This window comes from Corvus cornix, chromosome 1, assembly GCF_000738735.6.
Source record: "Corvus cornix cornix isolate S_Up_H32 chromosome 1, ASM73873v5, whole genome shotgun sequence".
NCBI classification, from domain to species: Eukaryota; Metazoa; Chordata; class Aves; order Passeriformes; family Corvidae; genus Corvus; species Corvus cornix.
The window spans coordinates 17,358,643-17,382,510 of NC_046332.1; the positions used below are offsets into that span (position 1 = coordinate 17,358,643).

Sequence of the window (23,868 nt, forward strand, 5' to 3'; positions counted from 1 at the left end):
TTGTGCTCAAGTGTCACATCTGGTAAAACTAATATTTTTCAAGTCTTGCTACACGTCACTTAGTTTCTGATTTATGATATACAAAAAAAATATCTATATTTGGGGGGAAAAAAGTCTAGAAAAATCTAGTGCCATGTTCTAGTTCACATGGTGGTGCTTGGTCAAAGGTTGGATGTGTTCTCAGAGATCTTTTCCAAGCTAGTTGGTTCTCTGACTGATTCTGTGAAAAAGACTGCCAAAAGTCACCATTTAACCAAACTTCTAAACCAAAGGCTACAATTTTTCTCTGAATTCAGTCAGAACAAACAAGTCTTTTAAAAAACGCTGGGATTTTCTCTGCAGTACAAGAATTGGGAGTATTGCAGTGCTCCCATTTCATAGGTGCCCACAGCAACAGGAATGAAATTGAAAGACTGACAATGTCTATGTCAGTGGTGATCTCAAGAGAATTAATCCTGGAAATAAAATGATGAAGAATTAATTTTTAAATATTTTAGTCCATATTTTCTAAAGTAACTGTGAGTTTAGATCTCTGATTTGGCATGTGCAACATGCAGAACTGCTCAGATTGCTTTGTTTTTCAGACAACATTGAAGACTTTCCCTCTGAAAACCCAAAGTCATCTGCACAAAAACACGATGTCTTTTAAGCAGACACCACCAATTGTCAGAGAATTAGGCCATGCAATTTTAGCCTGTGCCTTCAGCAGTGGCTTTGTTGTGGATTACACACAATCCACATGCACAATACTCAAAGTAAATTGTATTTTCATGGCCAAGGGAAGGATAAGGTAGTTTCACTCTCTAGGTTACATTACAGGACCAGTCTCCTCTTTCATCCCATGCACCCCATTTAATCTTTGATCTTTCTATCCAGGATATATTAGCAACCAGTGACACCACTACATCTTTGAAGAAGGGACAATACAGTATCCAGGAGCTGTGTCATGAGAATCCCTTTTTGTTTCCTTTCTGAACTGCCAGATACCCATCCCGTGCCCTGGAATAACTTTGGTCTGAGGGGAATTATAATTCCATGGGGCAAGTGGCATGAAGTAGCTGCTTCTGCAGATCATTCATGGCACAGGATGCTTGGGGCAGCAATGGCCTGAACCCTATGTGTGAGCCCACGGGGCTCTTGGCTGCCATGGGCAAACTAAGCCCTGCTTTGCTGTACAGCAGCCACTGGCAGCCCGTGACATCTCGGATGTGAGGAATGGCCAAGTACTTCTCTGAAGCAATGCTCCTGCTCCAAGCTGCCTGCCTGAGGAAAGGCTTTCTCAGCCTTGCCCCACTATTTAGGTGGTCCAAGTGCCCTTGGCACTTACTGGGAGATACAAAACATCTGCAGACATTCAGCCTGAGCCCTGGATTTTTTGGCAGCTGACGTTCACCTTCAGGAGTGTAGTCACTGACCTTGACAGCATCCAAAGTGCACAGGGGTTTACCACGTGCCTCTCCCACCACCCCTCATGTTTGTTCTGCCTTTCTGTCCTCACATCCAACTCTTGCATGCTCACCTCCCTAAATGTGACAGAGGGACTATAGAGAAGCCAGGCAGAGAGATGGGTGTGCGCATACACGTGCTGCCTTCTCCCAGCTTCAGGCCATCCCTCTCCTGTAAACCCCTGTGAAAGGGGTGTTCAGCCACGTCCCTTTCTATTTCCCCAATATAGCAGAGCTGCCTATGTGCACTGACATCATTCATGAGTCCAAATAATATGGTGACATGTTGGAATATCTTCTAGAGGTGCAGAGAAAAGGAGCTGGAGTGAGAAGACTCATATTAAGAAGATAAATATGTTAGAAGTGTCAGTGTTTAAAGCTGGCTAAAAAAAATATATTCAAAACTGAAACCCAATCTTCCATAAGTTAAGAAGTTCCTATACAAAAATCATCTGTCAACAGAAATAGCCTGAGGAATGTTCCTATAGATTCAAACCCTAAGTTGCCTGCAGGCTTTATGCAGGTGTATCTTCAGTTCTTACAAAATTGAAAAGACTGGTTTTCTGACTGACTCTTTAATCATGATTAAAACATATTTTTTAATTGATCAGAAACCGCTGTCCCTAGAGGCTGGGAGGCATTGGGCAGGGGTTCTGCTTGCAAGAGAAACCCAAGCTAGATAGCCTAAGCAGGCAATACCTCAGAGGACCAGATCAAATGCAGTCATACTAGAGTCCATCCTCGCTCTTTTCTTTAGATTTTGCTTTATTAATGAAGAATGATGACAGATTAAACATCTTCCTCCAGACTATTTATTCGCTTCACCAGTGACAGGAATGTTTAAACTCACAAACCAAATAGTCTCAAATAAACATCTGTAAATACTGTCTAACAAAGTAAAATAATTGCATACCTATGCCAAATAAGTCAGCAAATACACATAATCCTTTCTAAGGAAAAGAAATGGCTTGCCAAAAACATACAGGCAAGTTCTACTGCTTCTTACAGACAGGCCCATATTATCAAAAGTGATGACACTGGAAAGACTGAGACAGTGAATTATTTACTTCTGGATATCAGTGACTCAGTGAGGGATGGAAGACTACTTTTTTCCTCAGTGCTAGTATTCCCTCCCTCAGCAACATCATAGGCCCTTATGGAAAGACTGCTACTGCCCTTTGCCTTATTTACCACCTATGGCTGCAGCAGTATTAGCACGAGGCTCCTGCACGTGAACCTGTGTGCTCAATGGATCATCAGAATTTGTTTGCAAAATGGCCCATTAAGACAAAGCATCAGTTTACAAGATGAAGAATCACATGGTTAATTGCCTTCTCTGAACAAGCAGAGGTAATTGCAAGTATCTTGTATTGATGACTCCTCTACATGTAGGTTCAAAAGGAGAAATGAATGTGAGATGTATTCACTATGGGACTACAGAAAGCGGTGACTCGGCAATCAGAGCTGTTTTAATTATACGAAAAAATAATTACTCAACCAGTGCTGACTGTTTAAGAAGCAAAAACGAACTACAAGGAACAAATGAGCAATAGGTTCTGCTGAATATTGCTGCACTCCACTGGAGAAGAGCAAAGTTTTTACTATTAATTGCCTAATCATACAATTTGCCCCTCAAGTATAGGAAACCACTTGCATGGACCATTCAGAGACAGAGTCATTTGCCTACAGCTGAGACACTGCAGGAGGTTTATTATTCTTGCATACATCAGACATTTCCAAGACATCATGCAAAGTTGTAGAAATATCCAAAGAGGTCTCTTCTAGGGTAAAGTTTAATTTTATTGCCTGATACTATAAAGCCGTATTTTCCTCCTGAAGTTAGCAAGATCTAGCAGCAAAATGATTTTTATTTCCAAAGGATACCAAGGGACTTACATAATTATGTATCCTGCTTAGCTTGTATTTAAAATAATTAACCCTAAAATGTAAGAGCCACACAAATAAAACTAACATCCCAAGGAGCTAGACAGTTAAAATCCTTACAAAGTTTTGAGTCTGTACCTCTCTATTGCCTGTTCCACTCAGGGTCTCCTTTGGTAATCATTAGACCCACTACTCACATGTGAAGAAAAGATGTGCAAGACAGATGTCACTTGTTTCTTAGCTTTCTTTCATGGATTCAAGAAAAGCAGAAAATGGAAGTCTGGTACCAAAAATGAGAGGCTCACAGCTGAGACTCCAGGTAGGTCCATGATATCTGCCCAACTCTACATCCAGCCGTGATGAACAATGGTCTTCATTAGGGTTTCCTAGGCAAGCTGCATGCCAGATACTTCACATATTACAGAAACTCTGCCTGAACCAACAACCATCTTTTACTGCTCATGCCCAAAGCACAGAGTCCAGAGCTGCTGCTGTTACTAGCCTCAATAGTGGTATAAACTAATTTTAGGAACCATGGTTCTAAAGGAAGATGCATCAGTGAACAATTAGGAGATGGTGGAGGGCAGAAGGAGATAAGGATTTACGTGGGTAGGTGGTACTTGCTGATACCAGTCATGAGAGCTGCCTGGAGGCACAGGTCAGGAGTGCTTTCTGTGCTTTGTGCACCAGCCAGTAGGCACAAGGACCATAAGAGTGACTGCCAGTGCCAAAAAATGTATTTCTTGAACTAAGTTGATGTGGTGGGTTGAATCCTTGATGGATGCCAGCTGCCTGTTAAAGCTGCTCTATCACTCCCCTCCTCAGCTGGGCCGGGGAGAGAAAATACAACAAAAGGTACAGGCTTGCCACAGGGTCACAGCCTGCTTTGGGTGTCCACCCAGCCTGGCACGGCCTTCTCCATGGACTGCAGGTGAGTATCTGCTTCACCATGAACCTCCATGGGCTGCAGGGGCACGACCTGCCTCACCATGGTCTGCAGGGAAATCTCTGCTCTGATGCCTGGCGCCGCTCCTGCTCCTCCTTCTGCGCTGACCTTGGTTTCTGCAGAGATGTTTCTCTCACATGGTCTCACTCTGCTCTTCTCTGGCTGCAATTTGCTTCTGCACAGTGATTTTTCTCCCTTCTTACACATGTTTTAACAGGTTGTCACTGATGGGCTCAGCCTTGATCAATGGCAGGTCCAGCCTGGGGCCACCTGGCACTGGCTCCATCGGACATGGGGGAAGCTTCTGGCAGCTTCCCAGAGCAGCCACCCCTGTAGCCGCCCTGCTACCAAACCCTTGCCATGCACACCCAATACAGTCGAGTTCCTGCCACAGCAGCAAAAGAGAAAAGCAGCCAGGGCAGGAGTGGTGAGCGCGGCCGTGCTCGCGGCAGAGACCCTGGGAACAAATACAGCAATGCAGCAAGAGAGCTCCCAGCCTCAGGAACCCAAAGGCCCCTGGCTTCCTGTGGGAAATGATAGCCTGTGACAAACACAAACCCCTGTGGCTAGAAGCAATTTCATCAAATATGGTAGCATGGGAACAGAAAAGAAAGCTTAAAATAAAGCATGGCTTTAAAAAGAAATTAAACCTGTAGCTTAATTTGTGTTCAATTACCAGACCAGAATATTAAAGGTTTGAAAATATTTGGAGATTATCAAGTATTTGTAAAACTGTTTATGGCTCCTAGAACACTGACTGATATTAACAAGATTATGAAAGTTAGGATGTCTGAATGCATTTCCTTTCTTTCTTTAATGCTCTTCTGCCAATGCATTTTGGTCATGTAGTGGGGAAATAGAAATAGCATAATTGGGATTACTAAACCAAGCCCAGAGAACAAATAACAAATAATCTGAAAAAAATGAAGCACACTATATATACACGCCATACAAAAATGACTAATGCCACATACATCTGGAGGAAATTAGAGTTAATTGGAAATAATGAACTAACCAAGCAGGGCCAGCTTTATAGTCTCTATTATTTGTGGTGGCTAGAACTAGCAACAGTCAAAAGATACATACATATTTGTATGCTCCATTTTTTAGCTGTCACTGCAGCTCTACATAATTAATTCTATCACATCCCCCATTATCCAGACATATTGCCTAATATGTAAAAATAAATTGCTATATTTCTTCTCATCTCTCTCCTATCCAAACCACAGATATCTCCTATATACAGTATATTATTAAAACCTTGAGGAAGGCAGAAGTTAATAATTGGTTTCTCCATAGGAAAATATTTTATGCTATGAAGGGATTTATTATCTGAAGTCAGGCAGGCTGCAAAGTCTGCTGATGAGAAACAACCCCTCTGCCATATTCAGCTGTTTTGACAACTGTTAAATACAAGTGATGACACAGTCGAAATACCTAGTCTGAAGCAAGATAAGATGAATACTTCACATGAAATGCCTTCTTGTACTAACGCCTGTGTTTTCATGTATTAGCACCAATAGTAGAACAGCACTTGATACAGATGAATGTAGACTTGGACTTGTAACCTTTACGTGAATCAGATGTGATTCATAGCTCAAGCTATATCATTCCTATCTGTACTTGCTTATTTTATAATAAATAATGGACCTTTTATATTCTAACTAGCATGGGATCCACAGCCTGGGCCACATGGCTGGTTGTTTAAGCCTAGGACAGGCCATGAATGAAGAAAACACTGTTGTTGCTGAATAGGGAGGCTCACTAAAAAGCACCCCAAAACCCCAGCCAAATCCCCAGCAGGCCAAACATAAGGGATCTCCCCACCTTTCCTGGCTCCCAGCCCAAAGCCACTCTGTTTCTTCCAATATCTTTTCTTATTGAGCAGCAAAGTCATGGAACTGTGTCAAGGAGGCAGGTCTGAGGCTCCATCTCGCGACTGAAATTCCCTGCACTCAGCAGTGAGACTCACCCAGCATGACAACAGCTCTCCAGCATTCCTCCAGAATTTCCTCAAGGAAATTCCCCCAGAAAACTGGGGAAAAAATGCCCTGAATAAAAAAAATCTCAGTGCACAGACTTATGCTTGGAAAGATATTAATACGTCAATTATGTGACAGAAAAAGGCAACAGGCAACCAGACTGGAATTTCTCTGTAGGTAGCTTGCCAGTAGTCTACACAATAGCTTGCATGGAGTGAATACTGAAATATTGAAAATGAATTTGTTTTCAAAGGCCAGTAGAAAGCCTCTAAGAGAGAATAAGCGTAAAGACTACCAATCTTTACTGTTCTGATGCATTTGCTGTGTAGCATTTTATAGGCAGGTGAAGAACACCATTCTGTTCTCAGATAAACCAATCACATATTAGCAGCCCACCAAACCAAAGCTGAGATTTTTGTACCGTGTGGATTTCCTTAAGTCTAGCTTCCAGACTTGGCTAGCAGAATGAATTCTTTTCCTTTGATACAGACCATCAATATCTCGTGAATATTATAACATGTCCAAGTCCAAGTAACTGCAGGGTCACGTACTTGCAAGCAGGCGATTACAGTGCAGAGCTATGATGGGATTGTCTCTCTAGAGGCAATCACGGGGTGCCAGTGCACTCAGGTGAAACCACACTTAAAACCAAAACATTTCACACAGCTGCTTCTAGAGGAGAGCAGTGACTCTTCTGATTCTAGAAGGCTACTATAACTGGTTAAAAAAATATGGAAATTCAGTCTACAAAAGCAAAGCAAGTGAAGAAGCAACAGAAAATGACACTTGGTGTTTCAATGCAAACACCACTGGTTTTCAGCTGTTCTCATTTACACATTCTAGACTTACATACAGTTTTGTGAGGTTTCTCTACAAAGCTGACAGCTCAAGTGGCAGCACAGATTCAAAAGAAAGCTTATGCAACCCTAAAGTGAATTTCTCAGCCTTATAGTGTGAAAAGTACCAGTGTTAGATCAACAGCAAAGCACATTAGCTTTTCTATTAGAAAACCTTTCAGGACAGGGTAGGAGAAAGGGGTCCAAGTCAGTGCATTCCATCTGCATGGCAGATCTGTATTAAAGCTCTCCTGAGGGAATGTTATCTATTTCATCATACTTTAATCTCAAGGAATAAATGGAAGAGGAATATTTCTGCCCTGCCTCACAGACATGAGGAACCAGCTCAGTCTCTGTGCCTGTTCTCTCCTCCTTCATGCAATCCAGAGCAATGGGCCTTTCCTTGCAGCCCCCTAATTCAAACACCGGACAAGGGTAATCACATTTCACACTTCATGGTTTAAACTGATCACCATATGGATTAGGAAAGAAACTGTGTCTCACTGCATATGAACCTATCACACAAGCTCATAGTGCTGTACGTGGCTTCTTTGCTGTCGTCTCAAGAATTGGGTATTTGCCCCAGAGGGAGGTGTGGATGCTGGACATGCATATTTTCTTGCTGCTTTACCTTTCTATCTCTGTGTCTCTGCGTTTCTGAAACTTGTCCAGAGCAGAAATCAAGACAAGTTTCATTGCTCTGAGCGGAGCATAGCTTTTAGATATTTAACACATTGCACTTTCACATACCAATAGTGACTTGCTAGGAAATTCCCTTGCTCTGCTAGTTAGAATGAACTGGAAGAACGGCTTTGATCATCTTCAGATGGATTCAGTCCTTGGGGAAGATTTATAATTTCAGATTAAGATTTAACATATTCTCCATAAAGACCTTTAGCCATTTTGAGGGGTTTTGGTTGACTATTTTTTTTTTATTATTGGGGGGAAAAAAAGGCCTAAATTTTTCATTTTAAAGCTGTTTTAGAGAAATTCAAATTTTATAAAGTTTTTTTTTTTTTTTTTTTTTGTCTATTGCACCCACAGTCTGCCTGCCCAGGTGACTGTCCTTAACAGCTCTGAGAAGCCCACAGGATACAACACCTTCTTAGCAGTTTCCACAATTTTGGTGGGGAATATAGCAACAGTTCCCAGGGCCTGAGTCCCCATGCAAGAGATTATTGTACCTTCAGCAGAAAAGCTCTCTGAAACAGGGCAGGTGATAGGAGTAATTTTTCCCAGTTTTTCCCCAAGAACCAAAAAGCAAGCAGAATCTGGCAGGAACGTTCATGAGAGGCAAAAAGCAACAGGGCAGAGAAATGGAAAAAGAAAAGGGATTTTGGCCCATTTCAAACAGCTCTGGATTCTTCAGTGCTTTGTCTAACCAGCTCTCAAACAACAGAGCTGCTGTCCCTTTGGAGACAATGTCTGATGGGAGTCACTTGGCTTCACACCCTGCATCTTTGGCCCCTAGATCTCACTCCCTCCCCAGCAATTATTGTTCGTATCATCTCACTTTGGAAACTCCAAAGACTGTCTTTTCATCGCCCCCTTTCCCAACAAAAGGGCTCCTTCAGCCATCTTTCCCATGGCTGGAGCTTGTTCCCTTAGGAAGGCTGCACATATATTTCACACAATAGGCACCATCTCCATGACACCGTGTGCTGTCTGCACAAGGAAGAGCCACAAGTTTGCCACATAAATCCTACCATGTAATTGATTTTCATGCCAAAATTTCTGGGTCACAGCAAGCACTCATGCTCTGGGGAGCTTTTCATAACCAAATTACTTCAGATTGCTCTGTTCTGAAAAATCTACTCTGACAATGGTTATTGTTTATTCTTGGAGCGCCAATCAACACTGGAGCCCCACTGATGGCAGATAAATAGGCAGGTAAACATAGCCCCTGCCTGAAAGGACTGGCTGCATAGTTTATGTCAACAAGCAGGCAGAGCGGAGTCTGAGCTCAGGAATTAGAAGCATGAGGTTGAAGAAAGGCAGAAGCAAGCACTGGCCAAAAAGTAAGATCACCACACGTTAAGGGTTCCTCCCTCCCCTCCCCACCTCCCAGTGTGATCAGCAGCAGAAGACCAAGCAGGACCTCATGAATTCAAACCACACAGTCATGTTCCCAGGCAGAATCAGCTGAGCACATGAGCCCTGACAGACTTCATCTAAATGGTTTGAACAGAGATTCTGCAGCTTGCCTATTCCAGCCACTGTTACTTTCAGCAAAGCCATCTTAATGCCCATTTTGGCCACCATGGGCCAGAGAACAGAGCATTGCTTTTGTCTTTGCAAACAACTTATTTGGTTTCTTTCAGCCTTACTTGCCTTGAATTCCACAACCGTCTTTCTCTTCACTGTGCATGGCCCCAGTCCTTCTTCGTATTCCTTTCAAGCCTCTCCAGTTGGTTTTAGAGGGAGTAGGATCCCTTTGCATGTATTATCACCTCTGTCAGTTTAACCTTGTGGAATAACTGACAATATATATTACTGATAAATATAAATATATTATTGATAATATATCAGTGACTGACATTTTAAGATCTTTTTCTGCAGAACTGCAATCTACTAATCAGTTTCCCACCTTGTGACCAACTGACCAATTATTGCTTGTTACAGTGAAGAAATTCACATTTGTCTTCCCTGGCATATATAATCTGTTTTCAAATAGTTTTTTCAGTTTCTTTCAGTTATTTTGAACCAGAAACTCATTGCCTAGAAATCCTGAACCTCACTTCCAGCCCAAATATTACTTTATCAAATATATTTAATCATGAATCACTGTTCCATCATCCAAATCATTAGGGAAAACACTGATGAATTTCTTCATTTGGATGATGATCCCAGCTAGTACTTGAAGACCATTTCTCTGATCTGCTGTTTGATTAGATCATAGTTCCCTAGACTTATTAAGCAAGACAATACCTACATTATTTAGAATATTTGATTAAAAACGGATACATCTACAGTTGGCTGTATCATCTTTTAAAGACTGATGTAAACTACTGTGGTGTTGAAAAAGGATAATCAAAGTTCTTCCTCCTGCAGAGTTCTGACAGAAAACTTGCAGATTAAAATAACTAGAGCAAGCATGAATTTACCAAGCAGAAGTGACAAGTAGCCCATGTTGCCTCTCAGAAGACGCAGCCACCTTTTGCCCTCTCTTCCAAAAGCTGATCTTCTAGTATCTCTTCCCAAGGCCTCTCTTCAGCAAATGGGGTTAGCCACCGCTCATCTATTTCCACCATTCTCTTGAAAGACAGGTCCCAAGATGCTCTTTATAGGATTTTAGAATGGTTTGAATTGAAAGGAATCTTTGAAGATCATCATCTCCTCAGCCATGGGCAGGGATACCTTTCACTAGACCAGGTTGCTCAAACCCCCATCCAACCTGGCCTTAAACACTTTCAACGATGAGGCGTCCACAGCATCTTGGGGTAACCCATGCTCGTGCCTCACCACCCTCATCATAATTGTCATTCTTCAAGAGGACCACAGAGGTTGGATTTGCTGCCTGTAGTGCATCACATAAAACTCATTTTTTCCTCCAGTTCAAGGAATTTTGGCTGACAGCCCAGCCCACAGTAAGTGCAGAGCAAGGACATGGCTGCAGTGCTCACAGGCACCAAGCCCACCTCGCAGGCAGTCACTGCTCCTTGGCACACCAGATCCTGCTCCCCTTCCCCCATGCACAGCCAGGCTGTGTCTGGTGTTTGTGCTGGGTGGAACAAAAACATTTTTGCTTGCTGCACCCTGCAAAAGGCAGAGTGTAAGAATTGCATTCACAAGTGTAAAGGCTTAGGGTCTGACCAGTTTCAACAAAGCCAGGATCCAAAAAGAACATAAAAAGAACAGAAAGGCACAGTACCAAAAATACAGTGCAGCTCAAGTTGAAAAACATCAGCTGATAGTGCCCATGATCAATGTGGTTTTATTTCCCATCTACTTCCAAGGGAAATATAATAGCACAATAAAACCAGAGTTCTAAGAGGTCTGGTTCTAAAAGTATTATTTGATGCACACAAAACATTCCATCACCTGAGTCTCACAGAAACTTGAAATCTGGATTTCCAGAACTGCTAAGTTAAACTCTTTTGCAGCAATTTTCTGTTTTACTGCTCGCAGTTGTACTATTCTCTTCTACAGTCAAGCATGGCATTACAGAAACTATTTATTGTTGACTCTAATAGCATCATTTCTCATAAACACTAGTCAGTGGATCTTTCACTTTGAAGACCAAAGTAAGCATGGTCACTTGACTTGCATGAGAAAACAATTATCTTTGCCTGCAAAAGGCATTTAAAGCTGGAAATCAAGAGGCACCTTGTCATAACAAAAACTTTTAGAACCTTAGAGTTTCAAAGAGATTTAAAACCTTTCTACTGCAATTGCCTCTGATTTTTTCCTTAACTTGTAAACTTCAGTTTCATAAATCTTACTATTCTGCTAAAGCTAAATGTTTAACACCATTACATATTACTCTATAAAATAATATGGTGAGCACATCACTTCCACAGTTTAGGAAACAGGCAATAAAGTAGTAAGTTGGTCTTTTTGAGAATCTTGAAAGAGAGCACAGCTTTTCCACAGTGGGAAGTGTCAGCAGCAAAACTGCCTTTTATGCTGTACCATTGCTTCATCAGGATTTCCTGCCATTGCAAAATATTCCTATTATGGCCATCATCAGGAATTGGTGAGCTCTGTTTGCTAAAGAGCAGGCTTTATGCCATTTCAGTACTTGGCTACCACAGTGTGGAATACCTGAAGTTCAGTCTGGTTGAGCATTGTCCAGCACTGTCATATCCTGCCCTCACACAGTCTATAGGACACTTTGGAGCAGCTTTCTTCCCTGTAAGCACAAAGATGAGATTTAGACCACGTGTAAGGAAGACGCACTATAACACCACACTCATCACCCGACATTCCACACTGCTGTCACACGTCACCTGAAAGCAGCCAAGGCCAATCCCCATGGCAAGAAGAATTCAGTGCTCTGAAACTGAGCCCTGCACTGTGATGCTTGAGAACCAAGTTATGCAGCACATTTTAACTGCACTTCTCCTTAGCAGATCCAGTGAACATCTCCACCATCTAGTAGTGGGAAAGCAGTACTAGGAAAAACCTGCAAAAATGTGTTACACTTTGCATCTGTGAAATGTAGCCTTATAAAAACCTCAAATTCTTTAGCACCATCTTTTTAATTTTTTACATATTTACACAACTTCTAAACACAGAGGCAGCCTTTAATCTCTGCAATTCAATAGCCACTCCATACTCTAAACCAACAATTCCCAGGGTGGGAATTTGCACATCTTGACTTCACATTTGTTGCTAGAGGCACTGTTCTTCCCCCCATGCCATGCTGCTGATTGCTCAGACAACTGAGCAATCTTAGCTCTGTGTTTATAGAACTTTGGGTTTGTAATACCTTTGGGCTTGCACGGAAATATCAGTGCCCATCACCATTGCTACACTCTACCATCTCCATTCTCCAACAAACAGGGCTTTGCTGGGCACATCACTGTGTGACTCCCACTAAAACTATTTCCATAAAAATGCTAAAAGAGCAGAGCCTAGCCCAGTACAAAGGTGGGCTGCAATCTCCCAAGGTGGCTCTCCCTGCCACAAGGGCTCCTCTGCAAGGATTCTCCGGTGTCTATGCAAGATTGCCATCACCTCTAAGTTTTCTCTGGGGAACAGCAGTATCTTCTCCACCCTTTCACTGCATTTCATTGGCAAAAATTAATCACTTTGAATACCTTCCTCCCACTATCACACCTAAAGTTGGACAATAGATAAAAAGAGTTTTCAGACAGAAAAAGACATGCAGATGTAGTACCAGGTCTGATTAAACAGCTCTGCATCCTTAGAAATCATGTTAATATTTTACTTGCATTAACCCCCTTTTTACTGCTAGTTTAACCTTCTAAATTTCAGTGTTGTTTGACTCTTCAATACAGACTTTCCTATTTCTAGCTACAACGTGAGAATCAGCACTTGATTCACACAACTTTGCAATTCCATAACATGTTTAAAAATAACAGTGTACTAAAACATTTCCTTTTACACAAAGGCTTATAAGCCATTCCTCCCAGTTTTAAAATTAAACTTACATTTCAGATCAAGGCAGTTCTGAGTCACATTTTCAAAATGTGGTACATGAAAAATATGCAACATCGGCTGCAACTGGCTACAGGCTGGTGCCAGTTTAAAGTATTTATGCAAGACAGGAATAGACAGAGGGACATAACTGTCCCAAACCCTACTGAAGAATATGCCCTTTCCCAGGCCCCTGTGTTTTGCTCAGTCCATAATCATTTTCCAAACTGCTGGAAGCAAGTGGTGCTGCTGCCAGGGAGCCTCTACTGACTCCTTCTAAAGCGATGTATGCTGATCAGGGACTTCTTTCCCCTCCTGCTTTGTCTCTCACAGTTCATTTCCCCATCACAAACACACTTGGAATCTTTTCTTCTCATGGTTTTTCCACCTGACCATGGTATCCTCCAGGACCACTACAGCACAACAGAAGACCTGCATCCTTGTTGTCTTTCCCGTGTTTCTGAGGACAATGAGCATATCAAGTATACAAAGATGTGCCCACAAATGTGATGATTTTTAAGTTCCCTTGTGTTGAGGGATGCTACAAAAAGGGAGTTCTATTCACACTAATGCAGGTGGTTTGCTCTTGTACAGCTTGCCAGGGCTGTACCATTTGGGCTTTTTCTTCCAAGAATCTAAAGCAAGTCAAGCTCAGATGTGATGCTGGGCTGGTTGTGTCTCCTCTGCCTGTTCCACGTGGTACAAAAAGCTCCTGGCAAAACACTGTGACTGGAGAGGGGGATGCTATTTCAAGTGAAGAGGTTAGCAGCCTAAATGAAATAATTCAAACACTAGTGTCCTGAAGGCTGCGTAGCAGTTAGGTAGCTACTTGAGTGAATGCTTTATTGTGGACAAGCCAGTCAAGAATCAGGGTTTGTTCTTGAAAATCATTGTGATGTTTAAGAGTAATTCAGTCTTAACAAGCAAAAAAAGGCCGAAAAAATCCCAATTCTAAGACCAGTAAAAATCTTTAGATTCACATTTCTAATTTCAGTCAGGGAAACCTTGTGGCAAACATTCTTTCTTCACTTTCAAATCCACCTTAAGATACCCAATGCAGTTCGGGTTGAGTATACTCTTCAACAAACCAAATGAAACACACTACTTTCCCAAAACACAGTTGATTAGGTATAGACATTTCACCCTCACCAAACAGAGGAAACTAATCACTCTCTTTTTTTCCAAATAATTTTTTTTCCAGGATCCGCAGTTTCATAGAAGGTGTTTCAGTTTTGATAAAACGGCATTCTCTATTCCACAGAAAACCTTTTCATCAAAATTTTCCCCAGCATGTTAAGCTATAATGCTGGAGAAACCTACTAAGGAAGTGCCTCATCCATGGCCATCATCAGTTTCCCCCACAGTGGATACCAGTGTTTGCTGGGAGCTGGGAGCACAGCAATTTCATCCGTAAGCTGTCTGCATGCTCTTGACAGACAGCTATTGTGTTTGCATCAACACAGCTGCTATTTGATAATCCAAATCTCTCATTATTGTTTCCAAAGGAAAAGTATGCTTCCTTTCTTTCTTCTCATTTCCCTAAAAACGATTTTTTTTTTTAGGAAACTAAAATCAAAACCATTCCCTGATTTAAGAATTAAACACTCAATTAGCCACAGAGTTGTCTCAAATTAACTATTCTGGTGGCACTCATATTCTACTTCACTGCAGAATAAGGGGGTTTTTGTACATTGCACGAGATCTCATTCCCTAAGGCTATTGTTCATCCTGGAAGCCGCCTCTTCCACAAGAGGGGCTGTTCCTCTGTGTCCTGCTCTGGGTTAGGATGATCTGGAGGGCAACTGCTGGGTCCCAGCTCAGACATTCCCCTCGCAAGTGTCACGCCTTGACTGGTGCTGCCAACCACCATCAGCCACAGCCTCCAGTTGCCTCAGGGAGATTGGAGCTGTGCCCGTTCTTCCAAGAGGAAGCCGGAAGGGTAGACGAGGATATAAACAATGACTACCTTGTAATTAGCAACAACACAATTACACACACAAAATACTGGGTTTGAAGGGGCTACACGGCTGCTTCAGAGAAACCCTTGTGCCAGATGAGCTTACATCCCCAGCTCCAGTGTACTGGGCTTATTCATATTTTAAATCAGACAGCAAAGAAGCTTCAGTGTTATAAAGGAGCACTGATAATACATCGTTCAAACAACTTTCAACTTTGCACAGACGCTTTAAACCATTCACGCATGAAACAACCTGTCAAAGGCAGCTTCTCAGCACAGGTCAGATGCTGAATGGGAGGCACATTCCACCCCATAAACATTTAAGCCACCAGTAATTAACTTATCGGAGGCCACGAGAGCCCTTTGGTCTGCCAGTGCCTCCTCCAAACAGACAGGCAGTGGGAGTGGGTTTGTTGGTATGCGCCAGGCATTTCAGGCACGAATCCCAGCCTTGTCCCAACGCACCCCAGAATGTGGGCACAGGCAGCCGGCGGTGAAAGCCTCACAAACCATCTCTGAGAACGTGGGCGGTGCTCGGAATCAAAACAGAGGCAGTTCGAACAGCGATAACATCAGCATTACCGAAATCTGATAACTGCCTGACTGAGCCTTACTAAAAAGCCCACAGGGGCTGCAGGAGTGGTTTCATTCCTGCAGAACATCTTGCCTGAGCTAGAAGAATAGATTGGCTTTTGTGAAAAGCCACAAGCCTGCTGCATCCTCACTTTTGCACAGATACTTAGTTTCTTGACAGTCTCCAAGGGCATAAGAAGATAGAGCTTATCAAAATCCTATACCTTGTCCATAGAAAGGATGCAGAAGAAATAGTCAGGTTTGTTAGCCTTGGGTACAGGGAGTAAAACAAGCCACCATTTTAAGGGGACTTTGAATGTCTTCAGCTCTCAGTCCTTCATTCATCCATTCTCCAGCTACCTCAGGACCTCAGTCCAGAGCAGACTCCCGAACTGGTCACACATTTCCAAATTATAACAGTCACGCGACCAAGTGAAATCAGTCCTCAGCAGACACAGTCACCTCCTCCAAATATCAGCTCACCATCATGCAACAATGGTGTAAAAAACCAGCACCAGCTGTGAAGAAAAATTGCAGCAAAACTTTCAGGAAAATATCCCTAATCCTTGTGTGGACCCTGGGATGCCTCAAGCATAACTTGGGATAATCCTGAACCACCTTCAACTCCAACCACAGTCATTCACTCTTACAGATATTCAGGTACACTAAAAAGCAAAAATAATAAAAAAAATTAGTGGTCAGTAGTTATGTTACACTTGGGTTTTCTGGAGCTCTTTGCTCTTCGGGTTTAAAAACCATTTACAAGACAACTGAGAATGTAATTCACATCAAAAATAACAGAAGTTTTGTAATGCTTCACATGTTCAAAGGTCTGCCAAGTCTACAATCCACACAACACTTATGGGAACCAATATTCCCCTCCATCCTACCACAAAGTACAAACATTCACCGGAAGTCTGAAAGCAAGACTCTGTAGCTTTAAAATCCTTCTCTTTTCACAGAAAACATTTTGAACAGAGATAGCAAAAACAGTCCAAAGCAATGTCCCAGGAAGAGCTTTCCTTTTCCACATGAAATTTTTATTTTTCAGTAAAATCCTTTTCTGCAGACTCTTCCTACAAGAAAATTTCAACCAGCTCTAGTGAAAACATTTGTACAATCCAGGTGATAATATAAACACATGAGGAGACCATAGCAAGTTTAGAATTACTTTCCCAAGAACAGATATCAAGAGAGGGCTGCAACTGCCCACCCCCCGCTTCTCTTCACGATGCAGCCACATTGACCTGCACCATGTCATTAGAATGCCTGCAAGCTTTTGGGGCTGTCCTGTTCCCAACATCTTCAAAGAGCATTTTAGATAATTCATGTTTTCTTCCCTTGTATAGTCAGCTTGTGAAGCGACTGAGATTGAAATGTAGCATGCTCCCAATCAAAGTCTCACTGGGACCTACCCTCTCTGCCTTTCCTCCATGATTCACCTCAAGCTGCACTTAACAGAAAAGTTAAACTTTCACTAGTTTGGTTTTTGTTTTCTAAGTTGGGTTAGTCTGGGATTTGTTTTTGTGAGCAGAGAACCATCTACAAGGACTTTGGCCTGTAATAATTTCTGAAGAGCTAAAACTGCTCAACTAGCAAGAGGATCTAGCTCATATTGTCCCATCAGCAGTGCCCAAGTAAGCAGTGGGAGCTGTTCAACTACCTACACTTTTTCCTAACATCTGCCTTGGTCCTGATAGCTCCCTGACGGCCTCTGGCTGTACCCTCCCCCTGTTCCTGCAAGAGTTCTTCAACCTTTTGTTAGATTTTAAAAAAGTGGTTATACAGTTACTGCTTTATGCAACACATACTTTAATACATCAGTACTTCTCCATTGCTGTCCACCTTACACTCTTCACCTCAACCCAAGCATCAACAGGTTTCATGCCTAACAAAGCACTGAGGTGTAATATTTTAGTCAGAACCCTTGTGAATAGGTAAATAAAACCTGCAGTCAGCAGAGATTTTTGATCTGATACCTGTCCCAAGAGCTACATTTTATAGGGCACACCTCAAACATATCACTTGACCAATATCAGGTCATAAGTCAATATTTATTCCCTAAAACCATGCATATTATTTGGCCAGCTTGTTTTATCCACTTGTATTTTTCAGAAGAATTGCTGTTCAAGGAAATACTATTAAAAAAAAGAAAAATTTTGCAAAAAAAAGAAAAAAGATTACATATAGTCTTAGCTCACAAAAATCACTTAATTCAGATTTTCTGACCAGTCTGGTTTCATTTCAAGTTGTTTTAGACTTGTACCCAAACTACTTCCCACTAAAATCAAGACAAGTTCCATGAGTGTTGATTTTGGCACATCCCTCCACTCCCCCACCGTTCAATACAGTCGCAGTCGAAGTCAAAGCTTGGTGCTAAGGGCTGTTGTGTGCCTGCCTTTTTAACGTGAGGGACATTGGGAATCTGTAACTCCGCCAGGAAACAGACTCATTTGTTATTAACACAGCCCATATTTAGCCATGTGTCTCTCAAGGAAAAAACACATACTTTCTTCTTAACAAAGCCCAATCTCTGCATAGCCAGATCCCTGGGGACCGCTGAATCCCATTCTGCATGGCCAAATAAGGTAAAGCAAGAATTTGAAAAATGCAAACCTGGCCTGAAATTGCCCACAGCTTTCAGGAGCCATTTTTGCATTTGTTAACCTTTTGTTAAACATCAGAAGGTGCTGCAAGGCCTTTATTTTATCATTTTTTCCTGAATACTTAATTTCCAATGAGGTATTTTGGAACACAAATGAGCTTTCAGGAGATGAAGCAGTAGGAGACCATGGCTGAGAGCAGCATCAGGAAACAATACTGAAGAAAACAGTGTTAAAGCTTCACCCAAAATAAAAATGGTGCAATTCACCAACGGATACTGATTGGACATTCTCCGGATCACAGGCAAACACTCTTCTGAAATGCACATGAGAGGTTACATAACACACGGCACATCTCAAGAGGATTTTAATTCTGGCCTCCCACTGAACTTCACTACCTTCCTTCTGAAGGAGTAGCCAGAGATGTCTATTTCTCTAACAGAAAAAAAGTATTACACATTTAAGAGAGAAAAGATAGGACGAATTATTTGTGTCTACATGTAAACACCTTTGCAAAGACTCCCTTAAGGAGGGAACTCTGACTTCATTTTCCTCTGTCCATCTTCTACTACAAATACATCTTGCCCTCTAGCACTCTGCTTCATGACCTGCTATATCTGAGAAGCAGGCAGCTGTTTCACAGGAACCCAGAGATTCAAGATCCCCATTATCAATGTGCATTGAAACTACAAGCATCTGGGACAAGGGGAAAAGTGAGCAGTTTCCTACCACTCCAGCTGAAAAATGTGCATGCAGAAGTTACGTAGCTTTACATAGAGCAAGTGCAAAGTAACATCATGTAGATCATGCATGCATGGAGCAAATTCAAGGGGGTGAAGGAAGCATGGGTTTTTCAACAAGCTGGAAATGAAAGCAGAAACTCAGAAGAAACTGATTTTTGCTGTTTGTTCTAACTTAGTGAGGCTTCATGAGAAGTGATTATGCATCATGGGCCTTGTGTGACTGAGAAGCTGCTCTTGGCTGCCCTGAGAAGTGGAGACATTGTCATGCCATGAAGCATTTTATACTTTTGATCATGACCAATATGGTCTTCCATAGGATGATTTTTGTGCTGGCTCAGCCAACTACCGATTTTTGTGGAAGCATGACACCACTTGTTACCTCAGCACACTGCTTGCTAGCCTTCTGCAGAGACTGAGGAAATACCTATATCCATGCAGAACAAACAATTGAAAGTCACTAGGGAGAAGCAGTTATTCCCTTCCAAACCTCTGTGTTCTACAGGAGATTAGCAACTGAAACTGTTAATGTGCTAACTAATCCCTTTAAGCATTGTCATATTAGCAGCACTCAGCCTACTTTACCGAATTAAAGGTGAAAGAGCAGCTTTTAACATTCTCTTTCCTAGGAAACAATTCAAAGAGAAACGTACCAAAGTGGAAAACCAACAAGTTTAAAAGTGAGAAAGATTTGCCTTTTGCATACAAGGCACAAGGAACACAGGCCAGGTTCAGCCCGGGTCACCACATTCAGACTTCCAAAGCTGCAGATCTCACCACACACACTTTTGTACCTGAGGTCAAGACTATGGCCCACAGCAAAGAACAAAACAGCAACGTTCATCTAGCAGGACCATCCAGGTTTCAAGCGATGGAGTATTGGGTAACCCCAGACAAAAGCACAGACTGGAAGAAGAAATCATTGAGAGCATCCCTGTGGAGAAGGACTTGGGGTTCTCATGGCTAAAAAACTGGACATGACCCAGCAATGTGCTCTCACAGCCCAGAAGGCCAAACACATCCTGGGCTGCATACAAAGCAGCCTGGCCAGCAGGTCAAGGGAGAGGTTCTCCCCTTGTGAGACCCCATCTGGAGAACTGCATCCAGCTCTGGGGTCCCCAGCACAGGAGAGGCATGGGCCTCTTGGAGCAAATCCAGAGGAGGGCCATGAAGATGATCAGGGGGATGGAGAACCTCTCCTACAAAGACAGGCTGAGAGAGTTGGGGCTGTTTAGCTTGGAGAAGAGAACACCTCAAGGGACACATCACTGCAGCCTTCCAGTACCTTATGGAGGCTTATTAAAGGAGGGAGAGGGAGTTTTTATATGGGCAGATGTCCTGAGGTGATGTTATGAAGCTGTTTTATTCCTTAATCATCTGCTCAGTGCCCAAGGACGCTGTTAGTTTAAGATGGACCCGGGGGCGGGGCCGGAGCCACAGGACCGAGTGCGGGGCGGTTGAACGGCTCAGCCCAACGGCTCGGGGGCTCTGGGGCTCGGCGGGGCTCGGGAGGGGCTGCACCGGGAGCGCTGTGCTGCTTTTTGGGGTTTCCTTTGTGTTCCAGCTAGCGGGAAAAAGGTTCTGGTGGTTTTTCTTGTTCTTTTTCCCTTCCCTTGCCTCACTGCCTCCCTTCCCTCCTTGCCGGTCCGGGGAGCCTGTGGGTGGCCCTGGCGGGCCCGTGGGGTGGCCTCAGCTAGTCCAAGCCCATGTGTCTGTTCCCTCTCTGGAATTTGTTGTATTTAGAGGGTTTTTTTCTGTTCTACCCTGTTTTGTTTGGTGTTAATAAACAGTTTGTTTTTTCCACTTTCACTTGCTGTGACCTACTTGTCTTATTGGTGGAGGAAAAGGGAAGGCCCTTCTCGCTTTGGAGGAGACACTCCAGAGTGTTTCCTCCTGAAGTTTTGTCTCCAAAACCGAGACAGCAGATAGTGACAGGACAAGGGACAATGGCTGAAACTGAAAGAGGGCAGGTTTAGATTAGACATTAAGAAAAAATTGTTTCCTGTGAGGGTGGCAAGGCGCTGGAACAGGCTGCCTGGGGAGGTGTTCAAAGCCAGGTTGGATGGGGTCCTGAGTAACAAGGTCTAGTGGGTGGCATCCCTGCCCATAGCACAGGTGTTGAGATGAAATTATTTTTAAGGTCCCTTCCAACCTGAACCATTCTATGATTCTATGTTTCTATAGCATAAGAGGACTTTAGAGGTTCCTCCTCTGCAGGTGAATCACATTGCTCATCACATGGGACCACATGTAGGGCTTCTGTTGGTCATGCCAACTCAAGAGCTTTGAAGTAGGTAAGAACACATGGATTTTAAGAACCACAACAGGACTTTCTAAGTTTTTTTAACAGTCTGAATATCACTCAGAGTTGTACAACTCACAGCTAATTTTGCTGCAGATTGCAACCCCATTCCACTCAGCATGGGATTAGGAAACAGAGACATAGAAATCCTCCCATCCAGTCCTGAATGATGGAGACAGCTTCTTCCTTCCACACTGATGCTGGTATGAAGCAGCAGCACCCTCCCAAGGGAGGCAGAGGTAGGCTCCTTACAGCCCTCTCTCTGGTTCCCAGAGGTTCAGTTCTTGGCCTGCTGCATCCTTACCCAGCAGGGCTGTAGCATGCCAAGTTGGCCAGGACCCAACTCTCCTGCTTGTGGCCAGACTCTGTGGCTCAGCTGCTGACCTGCAGAGAGCAGGGCTCCACAGGGAGGGCTGAAAGCTACCCCTGCGCCAGCTGGCCAAATGCCAAAGCAGCTCCCTTTCCAAACCAAAGCCAGAAAATACTATGAAGGCTCTGACTCCAGCTTGAAACTAAGCATAAAATTATAGAAGCTTCCTCTTACTTTTTCCAGAAGGTTTCCAAACTGAGGAAAGTCCTGTAAAGCTCTTCAAATAATCCAGGTAAAATTTGTACCTTTGCCTCTAATGTAGTGGAGCTCAGCAGTGGAAGTAAGGTTGACCTAAGGATTTTGTTTAGGTTTTGACTCACAGCAAACCAGAATCAGGACACTTCTTGTGAACTGAAGGCCCCAGAGGTGTTGGAAAACTTTAGTCACCTCATTCTGGAAATATTTCGTTTGTTGTCTTCCATTTTAAAAAAGCTGAGTCCAGCTGAGGAAGACAATCATGCCATAAATAAGATTTCATAGCACAATCAACAGAATTCCCTATTTAGTTTAACTCGGGATTTTAAAAGTAAGACCATATGGAAACACAGATTTTATATTTAGACTTGGGAGGCAGGAAGAGAAAAAGTGGATTTGACTCACATGGATATCACATCAAGGTTTCCAGCAGAAATGGGCTTTACCAAGTATAAGTATGAGGTGCTGTTCTGGAAGAAAGCTTGAAGGGGTAGCAAGGGGAAGAAAGCTTCTGGGCAAGAGTCAGGCGGAATAGCTTCTGACAGTTGATCACATCTGGAACCTTGCCAGATACATGCTATCAGCAGCTTCTTGGATATCCACAGAAAACTGCCAAGCCTAGTTCTTCGACTGACAATTCTCATGCTACCACATCACATACAATCATCCCCAGGAAAACCACATCAAAAGAGAACAAGACCGACACACAAACACACACAAAAAACTCCCAACCAAAAAAACCCCAAACCAATGCTAGTTCTACTTCTGCTAACTGGAGTAAATGAAAGGAAATAGATCTTTGTGTACTATTACTATCTGTGTGCTCCAGTACAGTACAGAACAAAAGGCAACTTCATGCTTAAAATATTCTTTATAAATTCTGTTTTCTTAATCAGGGTGAAGGATTGGAGTGAGGACACATTTTCAAATGCTGTACTGGAAATAGGGGTACACATATGTTTAAAGTTCAGGGTGTGCTTATATGACAGGCTTGGGACTTGGACTGCCAAAGCTGATTATTTCTTCCTCATACTCACACAGGCTAATGTGCTTGGCCAGGGCCTGGACCACTGTGTCCAAGTGCAGGTCTTAAGTTACGCAGTCAAAGCAAACAGATTTAGGGTTTGGCTCATGCACTGTCCAGGCTGAACTTCAGCTGGCTTTGCTCGAGGCCCACCTCCACTCTCTACAGCTCTTCAGGCTCAGCACTCAGCCCTGCTCACCCTTCACATGTTTGGCCTCCTTCATCCTTGCAACTGGAGTTTCCAGTGAGTGTCCTGCTACTGGCCTTCTCGTGCAACTTGTCACAGCAACACTCTTCAGACACAAAAGTGTTTGAAAAAATCTATCCCTTCATAGAGTTCTATCCATCCTTCATACAGCAGCCATGGGGACTTCAGCATGGAAACAACATGGGCCTGTTGGAGCACATCCAGAGGAACCATGAATATGATCTGAGGGCTGGAGCAACTCTCCTGTGAGGATAAGCAAAAAGAGTCGTGGTTGTTCTTGCTGGGAAAAGAAGGCTCTGGGAAAGCCTTAGAGCAGCCTTTCAGTACTTGAAGGGGTCTTGGCAGTGCTGGGTTAATAGCTGGACTTGATCATCTTGGAGGTCTCTTCCAGCCCTGATGATTCTCTGATTATGAGAAAGGTAAGGACAAACTTTTTAGCAGGGCCTGTTGTGATAGGACAAGGGGTGACAGTTTTAAACGAGAAGAAGGTTGGTTTAGATTAGCTATAAAGAGGAAGTTTTTTATAGTGAGTGTGATAAAACACTGGAGCAGGTTGCCCAGAAAGGTGGTGGATGCCTCATTCTTGGAAACATTTAAGGTCAGGCTAGATAGGTCTCTGAGCAACCTGGTGTGGTTGAGGATGTCTCTGCTTATTCCAGGGGTTTTTGACTAGATGGCCTTTAAAGGTCCCTTGCAACTCA

At 43.0% G+C, this 23,868-nt stretch overlaps 1 protein-coding gene across 1 annotated transcript in view; it reads right to left on the reverse strand.

The window, feature by feature from the left end:
- Positions 1-23,868, reverse strand: part of PHLDB2 (pleckstrin homology like domain family B member 2) — a 118,803-nt gene that overhangs the window by 86,614 nt on the left and 8,321 nt on the right. The gene's annotated exons all lie outside the window — the stretch shown is intronic.